The following is a 15,175-nucleotide window of genomic DNA, read 5'->3' on the forward strand; positions in this document are numbered from 1 at the left end:
AAGCGTGAGCACGTGTGAAGGGGTGAGGCTGTGGTGTGCCTAGGAGATTGGGTACCCTGAGCACCCGGGGTGCCAGCGGGCCAGGGACCAGTGAGTGTGGAGTGAGGTGCGCTCTCAAAGATGCCTTGGGACCTCCATACTCACTAGTGTCTCCTCCTCTAATTGCCATCACCCCGCAGGGCCTGCCCAGTGGTTTTCCCCTTCCTCTTGACTACCCCTCAGGCTGTGAGCACTCAGAGGTCGGACACATCCCTCCAGGCCCACCAGGTCAGACACATCCCTCCAGGCCCACCAACCACCTCTTACAAACTGGGAAAGCACTTGCCCTTTGGGTCTCGGCTTACACATCTGTACAATGGAGATAAAACAACTCCTTCTTTACGAGGGTGCTTGAGACAAGGACAAGAGTAAATAGCGAAAGCAGGTAAAGAATTCAGCAACCAGGGGCACCTGGGTGGCTTAGTGGTTAGGCATCTGCCTTTGGCTCAGGGCATGATCCCGGGTTCGGGATCGAGTCCAGCATTGGGCTCCCTGCTCAGCGGGGAGCCTGCTTCTCCCTCTGCCTAAGTTTTTGCCTCTCTCCTTGTGTCTCACATGAATAAATAAATAAAATCTTTTTTTAAAAAAAAAGAATCCAAAAAAATCCAGCAACCAAATGAATGAACAGACAAATGACTGAACAGAGGGGCCAGTCAGCAGCAATCTCCTGCCCTAATCTGGCCCTGGCCACCCCCCTATAGTCAAAGCCCCAGAAAGTTCGAGGCTCCAGCTCTCTCCCTGCCTAGACAGCTCAGGGAGGTAGGAGATGTCTGGGGTCAGGACCTACCTCCAGGGAAGACAAGGACAGGCCCCGCAGAGCCAGGGCTCCTGGGGACACGACGCCCAGAACCCCAGGCACTCTGCCCCAACAGGGACAGGTGGAGATCACAGGACAGGCTCTGGGCTCATTACCAGCATGTATTCATTCAGCAAACCCCTCCTGGGCACTAACTCTGTGCCAGGAATTAGGGATGCCAAAAACAGGGCCCCCACCCCTGCCCTCAAGGGGTCTGGCAAGGGAAGGTACACATAAATGGAGGTTCTAATCCAGTGGGGTATGTGATGGAATCGCAGGAGCCTAGAGGAGGGCCCAGCCCCAGCCTGGCATGGTCTGGGAGGAGGCAACACTCCTGAGTGGCAGGGAGCCAGGTGTTCTGGCAGAGGGAAGAGCTTGAACGAAGGCCTGGCACCACCTGTGCATCCATCACAGAGCGAGGAATTGCTGGGGAGGCCTTCGGGCCTGCACATGGAGCTAAGGCCTGAGGTTGGGTCCCAGCCATGAGACTAGACACTGATCTGCAAAGTGCTTCCACGTGCAAGATCTTACTTGGTCCTGGTGGCAATCCTTCCACGGAAGTAGGATAAAAAGCCCACTTATCCCTTTTTACCTTGGCCACTAGGGAACTCGAAGACTAAATTGAACCCTTGCTTGAAATACAAAGACTTCCCAGAAGCCTCTTCTCTTTCTGAACCCTCTCTGATGTCTCCTTTCTCTCTTACTTCGTTTCCCTGGAAATCTTTTGGGGAACAAGGGAGTGAAGGAGGGGGTGAAGGAGGGGCCAAATCAACTGTCACCTGGTGGTATATGTTGCTGGGGTCAGGGAAGGCTGTGTGTACGCCCAGGTACACACGTGATCATTCATATGAGCATGTGTGTGTGTGTGTGTGCAGGGGTCCGCATGGAACTGGGGCACACCTCTACTCACTGGCAGCATGTGCATATGTGCACGGGCACTCAGGCAGCCATGTGACTGCAGGCGTGTACAGCTGTGTGCAGAAAGGCCTCTCCAGAGCTACACGCAGCTGAGCTTGGGCTACACCATTGCATGGGCGATAGTGTCTGTGGGCCTGGCGGGGTCAAGGGACACGCACCCTGTGGCGCCCGGGGGTGCTCAGTAGGTTAAGCATTTGCCTTAGGCTCAGGTCATGATCTTGGGATCCTGCGATCAAGACCCACGTTGGGCTCCCTGCTCAGTGGGGAGTCTGCTTCTCCCTCTGCCCCGCCCCCCACTCATGCACGCTCACTCTCTCTCAAATATAGATAGATAGATACATAGATAGATAGATACATAGATAGATAGATACATAGATAGATAAAAACTATCTGTAAAAAGAAAGGGACACACACCCTGACCCACCCAGGCTCCCAAATCCCTCCTGCTCTATCCCACCATTCCCTCTGGTGGACCCTCATTTCACTCTTTGCCTGGCACATGGTCAACTCCAAGGGAAACAGAGAGGCCCAGAGAAACGATGTCACCTGCCCAAATCCCTCAGCAAAGCCATAATCTGGGTCTGTCGAACCCCGGTTTCGGGGTGTCCTACCCTTCACCTATAGGACTAGCCCTTCCCCGCTGTGTAACCTCTCTGAGCCCCTGATCTGTGCTGGCTTCCACGTGGACTGGAAGCCATTCAAAGAGCTTGGAGATGCGGCTTGTTAGATGCTGGGTGAATGCAAATAATGAAAATGCCCCCCTGTTCCTCCTCCAAAACAGTTTTCAGCCCCACAGCTGTGAAGAGGGTGTCTGCAACCTGGCATAGAAAAAGCCCTGGCCAAGGGGCCACAGGACCTCAGGCTGTGGTTCCCCTCCTCTGTGCCTCAGTTTCCTCATCTGCAAAATGGGAACGGGAATGCTCTCTAGGTACATGCATGATCCTTCCTGAACTTTTTGCAGATGGTGCCTCATTCCACCCTCCCCAAAACAACAGAAAGAGCTGCTACGGTGCCGCGATGAGGAACCCGAAGCTCAGAGAGGTACCATCACCAGTCCAGGCCACACAGCTGAGTGAACTCACAGCCCACTACCCTACACCACCTCTCAGAGTGGAGTCTCCTGTACACAATGGGGGCTCCCTAAGGGTCAGAGGCCCCTGGGTTCCCCACTCCCATCCAAGAACCTCAGGGAGGGAGCCACTGGCCCCATTGCGGGAGCCCCTGGGCTGGGCACCACATGGGCTGAGCCCCATTAAGGACTTGTCAGCCTTGAATGGTGCTGGGCAATTACACTGCCTAATGGGGAGAAGGTGCCAAAAACACATGTATTTACAAACCAGCCAAGCTGCAGCCCAGGATGGTTGCGAAATGCAGCCTGGCAGGCACTCCTCAGAGTGGCTCCTTCCCGGGCCAGCGCCGGAGCCCAGACTGGCACCATCTGAGCCAGGGAGGCTAAGAGCTGACCAGGGTCATGGCAGGCAAGCAGGTGACACCCCGAAGGCAGTCCCACAGGGAGGGCCAGGCACAGCCGTCCCCATGCTCTCGGGCTTCGTGGGCCCCTCGTCTCCCAGCTGGGAGGCTGGAGGCAGAGCTGAGTCAGAGGGACTCCTAAGGCTCCTTTTGCCTCCATCTCTTCAAATGTCAAGTCCAGCCTCCATTGTGGGGAGAGGGGGACAAGGGAAGGGTCAGGACCTGGAACATCCCCAGCCACCCCTCACTGGACCCCCCTCACCGGAACCCTCCTGCTCTGCTGCTTGTTCTAGACGGAGCAGATAACCTAACTCCCTGGGTGCTAACAGGGCCGACCTTCCAGGATGACGCTGACGGCACGATGCCCGCAGAGCCTGATGCCACCCGGATACCGGGCTCACGGAAGCTGTCGCTGAATATCATCCAGTGGTGTGACCTGGTGAACCACCACCGACAGGCTGTGGCTGTGCTTTGCACCCCGGGCCCACGTCCACGGCATAGACACTCTGCAAGCTGAGTGCCCCTCTGAACACGAGGCTGGGGGAAGGGAAGGCACGTTCTGTTACACGGTGTTTCTACCCCACAGATAGAAGCAAGCCGACTTCAGAGGACAGGTAACCATTAGACAACTAGCAAGTAATCAGCTTTGAAGTTTACTTTTTCTTGGTAATGCAATTTGTTTAATTGTAAGTGCATATAATTTAATTTTTAGTGATAGCTACGCCTAACAACCAGTGTGCAAATACCTGCACATTTAACCAGCAGCTCAAGCAAGCCAATGCAAGCCACCTCCAGCCCATCGTGGATTTTTGCTCTTCATACTGTGTCCCACCGCTCTGCCTCTGCCATGAGCCCTTCCCTCTGCTGGGAATGCCTTTCTGGCTTTCCTGTCCTCTTGGCAAGCTCCCACCGTTTCCTCAAGGATACGGTTCTCTGTGAAGACACCAGGTAAGGTTCATAGAATCTCATGACCCTGTGAGGTAGGCGTTTGTGAACCCATTTTTCAGATGAGGAAACTAAGGCTTGGCAAGGTCTGTCCATTGAATGGTGAGCATCCTGGGTGGGGATGGACCTTCCACACTGACCAAAGAGGCAGATGCCTTCCCGGCATGGTTGGAAGAACGTTCCACTTGCCCATTTGCGTTTTCCTCTCTCACGCCTTTGACTCAAGCATTGGGCCTCCATTCTTCTGGGCTAAGTGCTGGGCCCAAGAAGCTGCGGGAGGCTCCCGGGATGGATCAGGAGAGCCCTGCAGATCCTGGATGAGACTGAGAAGCCAGGGGAGCCCTGGGACCCACCGCCAAGACCTGGCAGCAGAGTGGGAGGGGAGGGCTGTGCACAGGGAGGTGCTGACCCGCCCGCCAGCCTGGGGGAGAAGCTTCTGGAGGAATGTGAGCTATGAGGAAGGAGGGGCAGGCAGGCCCAGGCAGTCAGTCACAGTATGGCCCCCTGGGGAAAGTGATGGGGGAGGGGGACCGAAGGCTGGGGAGGGGGGAACCCTGGCAGGGCCTTGGCCTTGGCAGCGGCCCTGGAAGGAAACATCCCCAGACCCATCCATCATGGGGGCTGGGAACCCTGGCTGGGCCTGAAGGGAGAGGCGCACCCAGTGGGCCCGGGGCGGCCCAGCAAGGGTAGATCTGCCCTCCTCCGTCTCTGCTGAGGTGGGAGGTGGCACCGGGTAGCCAGCCAGGTGCGGCAGACATAGTCAGACCCTGCCCAGTCACCTCCTGGCTATGTGACCTGGAACGTGGTACCTCCCAGCCTCAGCTTCCCCCTCTGTAACCCACCTCTCAGAGTCGTGGGGGAACACTCAGGTGACATTCAAAGTGTCCAGCCCATGGCAGATGATGATCATAGCCACACTAACAACCACGCCAGCCAGCCCCTCTAGACAGCTTACCTGGGCATGGCCCCATGCCGGGGACCTCACCCAGGTCCACGGCCTCCAGGGAACACTAGGAGGTCCTCCCCCAACAACTGCCCCAGACAGGCGAGAACACAGAGGCACAGAGCTCACGTGATGCTCCCATAGTCCCGCGGCCCAGCAGGGAGGCAGCAGGGAGTCTGGCCCTGACCCAGGCTCTGGAGCCCGCCCCCCACAGGCTCCCCCACAATAGAAATGTCCCATTTCTGAGTCCTCAACCCTGAGCATAGGACCCGGCAGACAGCAGGACTCAGTGACGTGGAATGAGCAGATGTACCCTCCCCAGATGTGCTCCCTGGTGCCCACATTATTAGACCCCTGCCCCAAAGATCCTCAAGACCTGGGACCAAGTCTGTTTGGGTCTCCAACCCAGCAGCCAGGCCTTCCTTTGCCAACGCAGACCTAGCCTTTTGCCCCCAAACCCAGCCACGGCATCGAGGGGCTGTGCACCCTTGGCCAGGTCTCATCCCTTCTCTGGGCCTTGGCTGTGGGTGTTGTGATAGGAACTTTAGACGGGGTGGCGGGGGGAGCTCCAGGGGGGCTGCAGTTGGAGAAAGAGCCAGAGGGGGGTGAAGGGACGTTCTTCCTGACAGGGACTCAGAACTGAGCAATGCGTCACTCCCCAACACAACCTGGCAGTTTCCATGTCATCATTACAAAACCCAGAGATGACCCACAAGTGCCCCTAGCCCCTGGGGGACAGCAGGAAGCTGGCTGAGTAAAGACAGCCCAGGAGAGGGGGAGGAAAGGACGGCAGTGAGCAGGAATGACCGTGGCCACCAGGCCCCAGCCCTCCGTGCATGAAACACTCACTGGCTCCCACATTCAGAGTCAGGCCTGGGGACCCCCTTCTAATGTCCTCCAAGCTGTCTCTCCTTTCCATTCCATACTTCCTTCTAAGGACTGGGACCCCAGGAGCTCTCAGCTGTGCTTCCTGGGGGCTTTAGGGGTCCTCACAAATGCCTTAGGGGTTGCCAGCAAAGGGCAAGGGGGTGGTCTAAGAGATAAAACACCCACTCAGCTCTTATGGGACCAAGTCCATGGTTAGCAGCTCTCTGTGTTGAAATCCAATGTACTGCTTCCCTTGGAGAAAGAAATCTGTGCCCCCAAATCTGAAAGCCACCAGGCCGGGCTCATACGAGTCTCTCCAGGCAGGGAAGAGGCCATCGTCCTGGTTAAACACCACCGGCTAATAATCAGCGCCTCCATGCCTCAAAATGCATACACATAATCTGAGTCTTTTTATTCCTCTCCACTTATTCAGGGAGCATCTATGAACCAGGCACAAGGCACATGGCCCTTTGCACATCTTGTCCCATCTCCGACTTTTGTTCTATCCTCCCGGCAGGACAGGTGCTTATTCCTCCCTATCCACTGATGAGGAAACTGAGCAGCTCAGAAAGGTGAGGTAACTCACCCAGGGTCACACAGCAGGGAAAGAGCAAAGCCGAGACCAGAACCCAGGTCTGTCCTACTCCAAACTTGTGCTCCATCTGCCAGGTGACAGCTGTGGCCTTTGGGGGCTACTTGTGCTTCCTGGACCCTCCATCGCGTTCATGTGGCATGGGCTCTCGAACTGCAGCTGCTTGGGAGGGAAAGAGCCATTCAGCCCGCCTCCACCCAGGCGACGATGATGATAGTATTGAAGGACCAGGATATGAGCCCGGGGCAAACTTTGTCTAAGCAAGTGGCTTCCGCAGGCACTGAGATAACAGAGAGGGAACCTGGTGCCAGTAGCACCCATAGCCCTGCTCAGTTCCTCAAGGCTGCCCAGCCTTTAAAGACCCAGTGGGTGTCCTCAGCCTGAACCAGGCCCCTGTCCCCATGAGCTGGCCTGGCGGGAGAGCCAGGCACAGAGCCCCCACTAGCATCAGGACAGGATAGAAGGCGCCCTAGGGTTGTCAGCAGCCAATCTGTGATTGGGGGCTGTGGTTCCTCCCACGGGCTTCCAGGAATGACAGAGGCACAGGCTACCTCTGGGAGCCTCCATGGGGCTGGAGGGCCACGAGCCCAGAATGGGAAAGCAGGGTGCTGGTGGCCACAGGGTGCTGCTCCCACTATACCTGGTCACATCAGAGCAGCTACCAGAAACACTGCCCCTTTGCAGAGAGGAAGGGACTTTGGAATGCAGGCATCTCTGGACCCCTAGGGCCTAGGATGGTAAGCAGCAGCCAAGAGGACTCAGGGGATGATGTATGAATGACAGACAGATGGATGGACAGATGGATGATAAACAGAGATGCACAGACGCATGGACAGATAGATGATCAGATGGATTTAGGTTCTGAAAAGCCAGTTACGAACACTTCTGCAGCAGAGGCTGCTAGCACCCAACCTGCGCCCTTCAGGAATTCACCATCCTGTGAGTTTCTCAACACCTGTGACGCTGCGTCCCCAGCCACAGGAACTTGCTGGGTCCAGAGGGCCTGGAACAGCCTTCAGCCACACAGATGGGAATCAGGACAAGTACCCCAGTGCCTCCCCACTTGCTCCTTGGAGCTCCAAGGCATGTGCCACACTCTCCCACAGGTCCCCAGGGGGACCCGGCCCCATCTGCCCACAGCACCCATCTGCTTTTTAACATGCCCTTTGTCAGCTTGTTTCCCTTCCTCTCTCACTTCCAGATTGGCCTACCTATACTTCTGGAAGTCACCTCCCAGGCAAACTGTTTTCATCAAATTCATGACTCAGGGTCTACTTTTGGGAGACCCAATGGAACAACCATTTCTGCCACTTGCCTGTTCTAGAACTTTGGATGAGCCAAGTGATTTTCTGTGCCTCAGTTTCCTCATCTGTAAATGAGGATGATTATCTAACATTCACAGCAGACCCATAATGGTTGGCACTGGGCAGGGTCTATACCACATGACCCATGTACTGAGTGCTGAGGGCCCAGAGGGAAGAGCCACCACAATTCCTCCCTGGAGGGGACTCATCAAAGACCATGGAGATGGTGGGTCTGAGCCCAGGCCATGGGGTTGGAAGACCCAGAATCGAGCCGTGGTGCCAAATGGCCTCACTGAGTGCTCCTGGGCAAGCTACGTAACCTCTCTGTGCCTCGGTTTACCTTTCTGTCATGTAGCAGTAACACAACCCACCTCATGGGGCTCCTGTGGAAAGAAAGTAAGATCATACCAGAGGAGTAGCTAGTGCAGGGCCTGACACACAGTGCTCAACAAAGGGAAGGCAGGCCGTCGTCCCTTACGAGATGCATAAAGCAACGCAAAGTGTATCCCTAAACCCGAGGGAGACCATCAGTGCCCTAGCGTTCAGACAGGAAAGGAAGCAGGTGGCCCAAGAGTGAGGCTGAGATGAAGAAAGCCTTTCGGGCCTTGAGCTAGGCCCCCAAGAAGGCGTCACGAGCTCAGATGAAGACAGGGTGAGGCCCTTCACCATTGGCCTACCTGTCCCACCCTCCTTCCACCAGCACCCCCATCCCCCACCCATTCTCCCACCAACTTCCCAGAAGCTCACCAGGCTCCCTGGCCTTGCTCAGGCTGCCCCCTTTGCACACGCATCCTTCCCCCCAGCCAGAGCTGAAAGAAGCCCATGAATAGAGCCCTCAGTGACCCCGGAATAGCCAGAGGGCTCTGGACCAGCTGCATTGGTGCTCGCCACGAGCCTTGGTTACACACATTGTCCTGGGCCTTGTCCCCCTCAGATTCTGCTTCAGTGGGTTTGAGATGGAGCCCAGCAAGCCCAGGGAATGAACTTACTCGGACCCCTGTACACCCTCTACTACACATGGGAAAACTTCAGCCTAAAGAGCTGATGCATAGTGTTCAAGGGGACACAGCAAAGCACTCAGACTAGGGTTCCTAATTCCTAGGCCACCAAGCTTCCCCTGCCCTCGTGGACAACCCCTGCCCAGTGGGGCATCAGCATGGTGCCCTGGGGTCCTGCTTCAGGAGGCACATGCACCAGCCCCCTGCCCCCCCCCCCCCCATCCAGTCTAGGAGGATGCAGAGCTCTGTGAGAGGCCACCAGGTGTGCAGCCCCAAGACGCCTCCCAGAGGCTCTGCCAGCGTTTGGCAGGTGGCAGGGCCGGGCTGCGGGGGCGGAGAGGGCCTGCCTCGAGTATTTAAATATTTACTTTCTTACAGAATGGCATTCTTTGGAATATTAGCCAATTTGTATAGAATTAGTCAGTGCCTACCCCCCACTCCCCACCACAGGAAGATTCCAGCGGGGAGGAGCGTACCTGCATGTGGATGCCCCGGCAAGCCCTAGCACACGGTCCCCACCTGCCTGGAACAAGGAGAGGAGGTAGGCGGCAGTTAGGCAGGCGGAGACCCAGATGCACCTTGGGCAGCCTGCGCCCTACACAAATCAGGAGTTGCAGCCACCAGAAACCTTCTCCAGAGCAGCAGGGTGAGGCCGCCACCTTTTCCTTCATGTATGTGCACACACGTCCTGGCCAAACAAACTCAGGACCAGCCCTCGGGCTAGTGTCCCAATGGGCCAGCCCAGGGGCCACAGGTGAAGAACACAGGAAAAGCCAAATTCTCTTCCTGATTTCCAGAAGTCCCAGAGTTTATACTAGGGCTACATCCAAATCCCAACACGGCCTTTTTAAACTTGCTGTGTGACCTTGGACAAGATACTTCACCTCTCTGGACCTCACCTTCCCCCTTATAAAACAGAAAGACTAGAAGTGTCTACCTGCAGTCATGGAAATGAACGTGCTTTTGGACACCATAGAGTGGCATGCCCATGCTGGCAGTCAAGGCGGTACTACTTGGGGCTCGGCCAGCGAGCCATGTTCCCTCTGTCGACTATAATGCATTGGTGTTGGTTCAACCACCAAGCGCTTGGGGAGCACTTGTTGGGTGACTTTGAGCAAATTATTCCTGCTTTCTGGGCCTCAGGATCTTCTTATAAAATGGGCAGGTTAGAGCCTCTGACATTCCTCCTCTGTAGAGAAAACACCGTGTTTTGCCTCTGACAATCATTCTTGCAAAATTCTCTTACTACGAAGAGAAAAGATGATGAGAAAGGAATTCTTGAGAGGACAATCTTAAGCAAAAGGAATGCACATCTAAGAGTGCAATTTCAGGCGCCAAGAATTTCAGGGTAGCGTGTGACTAACGGGGAAATCCAAGGCCAGCAAGGATCTCATCCTGCATGCTCATCCTCCAGCCCAGGAGCCAACACCACCGGCTGGGGTAGACTACCACTTGAAAGCTGCAGGGCCGTGGCCAAATTATCAAACCTCTACTCCCTGGTCTCCTGGTCTGTAAGGAGACGGTAGGTAATACTACTGATTTCATGCGGGTGATTTAAGCGTTAGGGGAGATTACCTGATACTCAAACTGAGCAGGATCACCCCACACACACCAGGTTTTCTCCTTCACTCCTCCTTAATTAACAACCCTTTCATGTCCATTCACTCACTCAGCACATATTACTGAGAACCCACAGTGCATTGGGCATTTTTCTGGAAACAGGAATTGCCAGGAGTGCAGAAGATGATGCCTCTGCTCTCAGGGGTCTCACATCCCAGTGGGAGGAGATAGAACAAGGAAAAGCAACAAATGAGATCAAGACACAGGGTGATGTGACAATGTGACTATGGGGCCTCTGGGAAGGTCTCTTGGGGGAGGTGACATGTGAGCCGAGGCCTGAGTAATAAGCAAGAACAGCCATGTAAGGATCAGGGGAGAAACATTCCAAGCAAAGGGAAAGCCTGTGCAAAGGCCCTGAGGCAGGGATCTACTTGGTGAGTTTTAGGCCCAGGTGGCTGGAGCCTATCAATGGGTAATGAGGTTAAATAGGAAGCTCACATGGGACCTTGGAGGCCATGGCCCCCAGGCAGGTCTCTATCCTCTCCAGCATCCCTTCACCCATTTCTTTGATGGAACACCAAGGCCCAGGACTCAGTGGGTGGAGACCATGTTTCCTTCGAGGAAGCAGTTCAATCACTATGGCTTCTCATGTAGCCGTTTTAACTTTTCTTGAACTTGTGAATGCCTTCAAGTCTTTTTTTCCTCCAAGGGTGAGGAGCACTATCTGGGGAGGGGTGAGATCCTGAGGAGTTCCCTCCTAGGAGCGGGGAGGCTGTGGGCAGGAATGTGGGCCCCTCTGGGAGCCTTTCAGGCCAAAGTCAGATCTTGAAAAGGCTCAGCCCCACGGGTGGGGATTAGACAGGCTGCAGGGAAGGCCTGGGATTATGGCAAATCCCTCAGGCACAAAGCCAAGCAGGGCTCCCCCTGCCCTCACTGGTGCCCTGGGAAGCCCCCTCAGCTGACCCCAACCCCGACTGGGGGCTGAGCCTTTGTCCCTTCCTGTCCATCAGCATGGGGGACTGTGGAGGTTAGATCTGAGGCCAGAGCCCTGGGGAATGGGAGGTCCCAACAGAGCCCCCCCACTCCCACACCCCCCCAACCCCACATCCCAAATGCTGGCCTTCCCTGCTCTGGCCTGCTGGGAGGTTCCAGGCCTGCAGCCTCCCCTCATTACACACCCTCCAGCTAGATGTGATTCCGGATGTGCCTGGTTCACCCTGCACCCTGCACATGTCCCATTCCAAACTGGTGGCTTTTTTTTTTTTTTTAACTTTTTACTGGGGTCTAACATACAGAGACATGTACAAGCCATAAAAGCACAGCTTGGTCAGATTTCAAAAACTCCTCCATGTAAGCAGCACCCAGATGGAGAAATCGAAGCAGCCCCAAGAAACCCAATCTTCAGATCCCCTCCGGGTCACTGCACCACCCCTGCCCAACAGTATCCTTTATCATGACTTCTTTCACTGTAGATTAGTTTTGCCTGTTTTTGTACCTTGTTTGAATAAGGTCACACAGCACGGGTTCTCTTTGGTCTAGGCTTCTGTCACTCAGTGTGTCTGTGAAAGTCACCCACCTTGTTGCCCGTGGCGATGGCCCACTCCTTCGCATTACCGTATAGTATTCCATCGTGCCAAAACACTGTCATCTGCTGCTGACGAGCGTTGGAGCAGCTTCCACCAAAATAAGTGTATAAGTGTATTAGCTACCTGTTGCCGTTTAACGAATTAGCCCCCAACTTAGCAGCTCGAAGTAACAGTAAACATCCATCATCTCACAGTTTCTATGGGTCGGGAATTCAAAAACAGTTTAGCAGAGTGATTCTGGCTGAGTGTCCTTTACTAGGTATCAATCTAGACATCATGCGGGGCTGCACTCACCCGAAGGCTCAACCAGTGCCAGAAACTCTGCTTCCAAAGTGGCATGCTGCCCTGGCTGTTGGCGGGGGGCCTCAGTCCCCACACGACGGCTTGAGTATCCTCACGGCATGGCAGCTGGCTTCCTCCAGTGCGAGCGAGTGCTGTGGAAGAGGGCAAGGAGGTGGCCGTGATGCCCATGCTCAAGGAAAGCAGAATTAAACACTTCTCTAAGGAAGAAATACCAAAAAACTTATGGGCATATCTAAAAGTCACCATAACAAGTGACAGCTCCTTTCTGCACTGAGTCCAACCTTCCCCTTCCAGGAAAAGGAAGCCAACACCCTCCCCTCCCTATTCCCTGTCCGCCTCCCCCTGCTCAGTCAGCACCCAAGAGACACAGCCAGAACTGAGTTCTGGTGTCGGCTTGGCCAAGAGCCTCTCTGAGCCCCAACTTCCTCCCGCGAAAAACAAAGAGAACAGCAGTGCCCACTCCAGGGCCATTGGAGGATTGAGTTCCCTCTGGAGAAGGCCCATGCCTCTGAATTCCATTCCCTCGTGCCCCTTGTTTTCTAATTCTTGGTGTGAAACTGAGCCAAAGGCTTTCAGAAGGTTCTAAATAAGCCAGGCAAATCTTACAGAAACCTCATCATCTCTCCTCCCTCCCTAGGGGCAGGGGTGTAGACTAGGATGCTCACTGACTCCGCCCATTATTGTGCTCCTGGTTCCCTCATCTGTTCTGGGACTGAGACCCCAGGTACGTGGGACCCATGCTCCCCTTGGGACTCTGCTCGTGCCCAGGTGCCAGCCTGGCCATCCTCTACTCAGTTCCTCTCCTCGACACCATGCCGGGCACCTGCAGATGCCACTGATGCTCAGCAGAATCATCCTCCCAGGGCTAACCTATTGACAGAGAAGTCGGATGCAAACAATTCAGTTATTACTTTATACTGTGAGAATCTCTCCCTTAGTCATGACAGCTTAAGCCTGGACACTTGGCTTGCCAAGGAGGGGTGGGGAGCACCCAATGCCAGGCTCTAGAGGGCAGGGGTGAAGCCAAGGGAGGCGAGCCTGGCACCGAGAAGAACCCTGGTGGCTGGAATTTAGACAGTGAGAGTCATCAATCGTAGTGCCACCTGGGGCTGGAAGGGTGGCACGGCCCAGGCCAACGGGGTGTCAGTTCAGGTGCTTGGGCTCTATCCTGGGAGCAGTGGCGGCGGCTGCTGAGTTTCAAGCCAAGAAATAACATGATCCATTTTGCACTTTTAAGTATGTGAGGAACACATTCTTCAGTGTGTTCCTGATTGCTCTGAGTCCTGGTCATTCCCGCCCAGCCAGGGAGCCGTGTGATCCAAAAGAATCTGTTGCTTGACCATTTCCTGGCTGTGTGACCTCAGGCAGGTTGCTTACTCGCTCTGTTCCTCAGTTTCCCCATCAGATAAGAGCAACCCTCCAGGGTTTCAGGGTGACAGATGAGGGAAGGACATGGAGCACCTGCTTCAGTGCTCAGCATCATGGATGATGTCTTGGCAGCAGCCCTACCCCCACTGTCTCCCCTAGCCCCACCTCCTCCAAGGCTCCAGGGCATCATAATGGGCTACTCTTCCCTCACCTTGCCAATGCCTTGAGCAAGGTGGCTCCTTCACCCTTCCTGTACCCCTCACCCTATTGATCTTCCTATGTCACCCAACTCTCCAAGACTGGCAGTGATAAGACACAATGTAAATTTCAACCGGTTGACTCCAAGTACATCTGCCAATCAGTGGAGGGAGGCAGTTACTGTAAATAGAGTCTTCATCCTGGCCACACTCTGGCTACTGACTATTGTTACTGTTTTTTAGGGGCCCTGGGTGCTGCTGGGCATCACGCAGGCACTTTCTATGTTTTTTCCTACATATGATCACCTTTATCCTCACGACAACCTAGAGATTGAGACTGGGATATTATCTGACCCTACCTTTCAGGTAAAGAAACAGAGCTCAGGGGGACAAACCTGAAACAAAGTTCACATAATGAGACTCAAGCCCAGGTTCATTTGCTTTAAAGCATCTCTCTCTCTCTCTCTCTCTATCTCTATCTCTATCTCTATCTCTATCTCTATCTCTCTCTCTCACACACACACACACAAACACGCATACACACACGCACACACGCACACAGGCGCACGCACACATTCCTTCACACAGCCACGTGTATGTTGCTGCCTCCACTGCTTCAGGACATCGCGATTTTATCAAATGCTTACTATATGCCTGATTTCATTTAAGCCTCATCACAACCCTGTAAGGAAGACACTGTGTCACTGCCATTTTGCAGATGGAGAAAGTAAGTCCCCAAGGGGTGGAGTCATGTACCCAAGTGTTTGCAACCACAAATCCAGTGTTTGCACCAGGTCCTTCCGACTGTGCTGGGAGACCACTTATGGAGATGGACTCGCTTGGCCGATGCCAGGCTGCCAGGAGCCTTGGCACACCGCCACAGCTATGCCACCTGGAACTCAAAGTCCACGAGTGGGGTCCATCAGGACCTCTTCTCCAAGCCTTGCGGTGACTTAGCTGGGATCCACCAGGCCCCAGAAATGGCTGACCCAGTCTTACCCTACCTGGCCTGTGGGGCTCGCTCTCACTGCCCATGAGGCCCTCCACTCACAGGTTCCCGGGCCCCAGGCTCTTCTTTTCTTCTTTCACTCCGAGCCAAGCAGGTTAAAAACACGCCAAAAATGAGCCCCCTCTCGCTTTAGTGCACTCACATAATGTGTGGCAAAGAAGGCTGCATTAATCGCTCGGGACCCACATTTTTCAGTGACATTAATCTCTAGCCGGAAAAGCCTCTCTGGACGGTTCTTTTCAGACTGAAGGCACTTAACGTTGGCCAGGGGAGCACAAGG

At 54.7% G+C, this 15,175-nt stretch overlaps 1 long non-coding RNA gene across 5 annotated transcripts in view; it reads right to left on the reverse strand.

Annotated features, from left to right (window-relative positions):
• Positions 1-15,175, reverse strand: part of LOC112660230 (uncharacterized) — an 80,122-nt gene that overhangs the window by 19,000 nt on the left and 45,947 nt on the right. For 2 of the 5 annotated variants that reach the window (XR_003136778.1, XR_007408440.1), the window contains exon 4: positions 12,313-12,452. This is a non-coding gene — a long non-coding RNA (uncharacterized LOC112660230). Of the gene's footprint in view, positions 1-3,559; positions 3,761-6,564; positions 6,730-11,685; positions 12,106-12,312; positions 12,453-15,175 lie in introns of those variants that run through there. The other 3 variants (XR_007408443.1, XR_007408441.1, XR_007408446.1) reach the window with 3 other exon arrangements.

Source organism: Canis lupus, chromosome 2, assembly GCF_003254725.2.
Source record: "Canis lupus dingo isolate Sandy chromosome 2, ASM325472v2, whole genome shotgun sequence".
Lineage (NCBI taxonomy): Eukaryota > Metazoa > Chordata > Mammalia > Carnivora > Canidae > Canis > Canis lupus.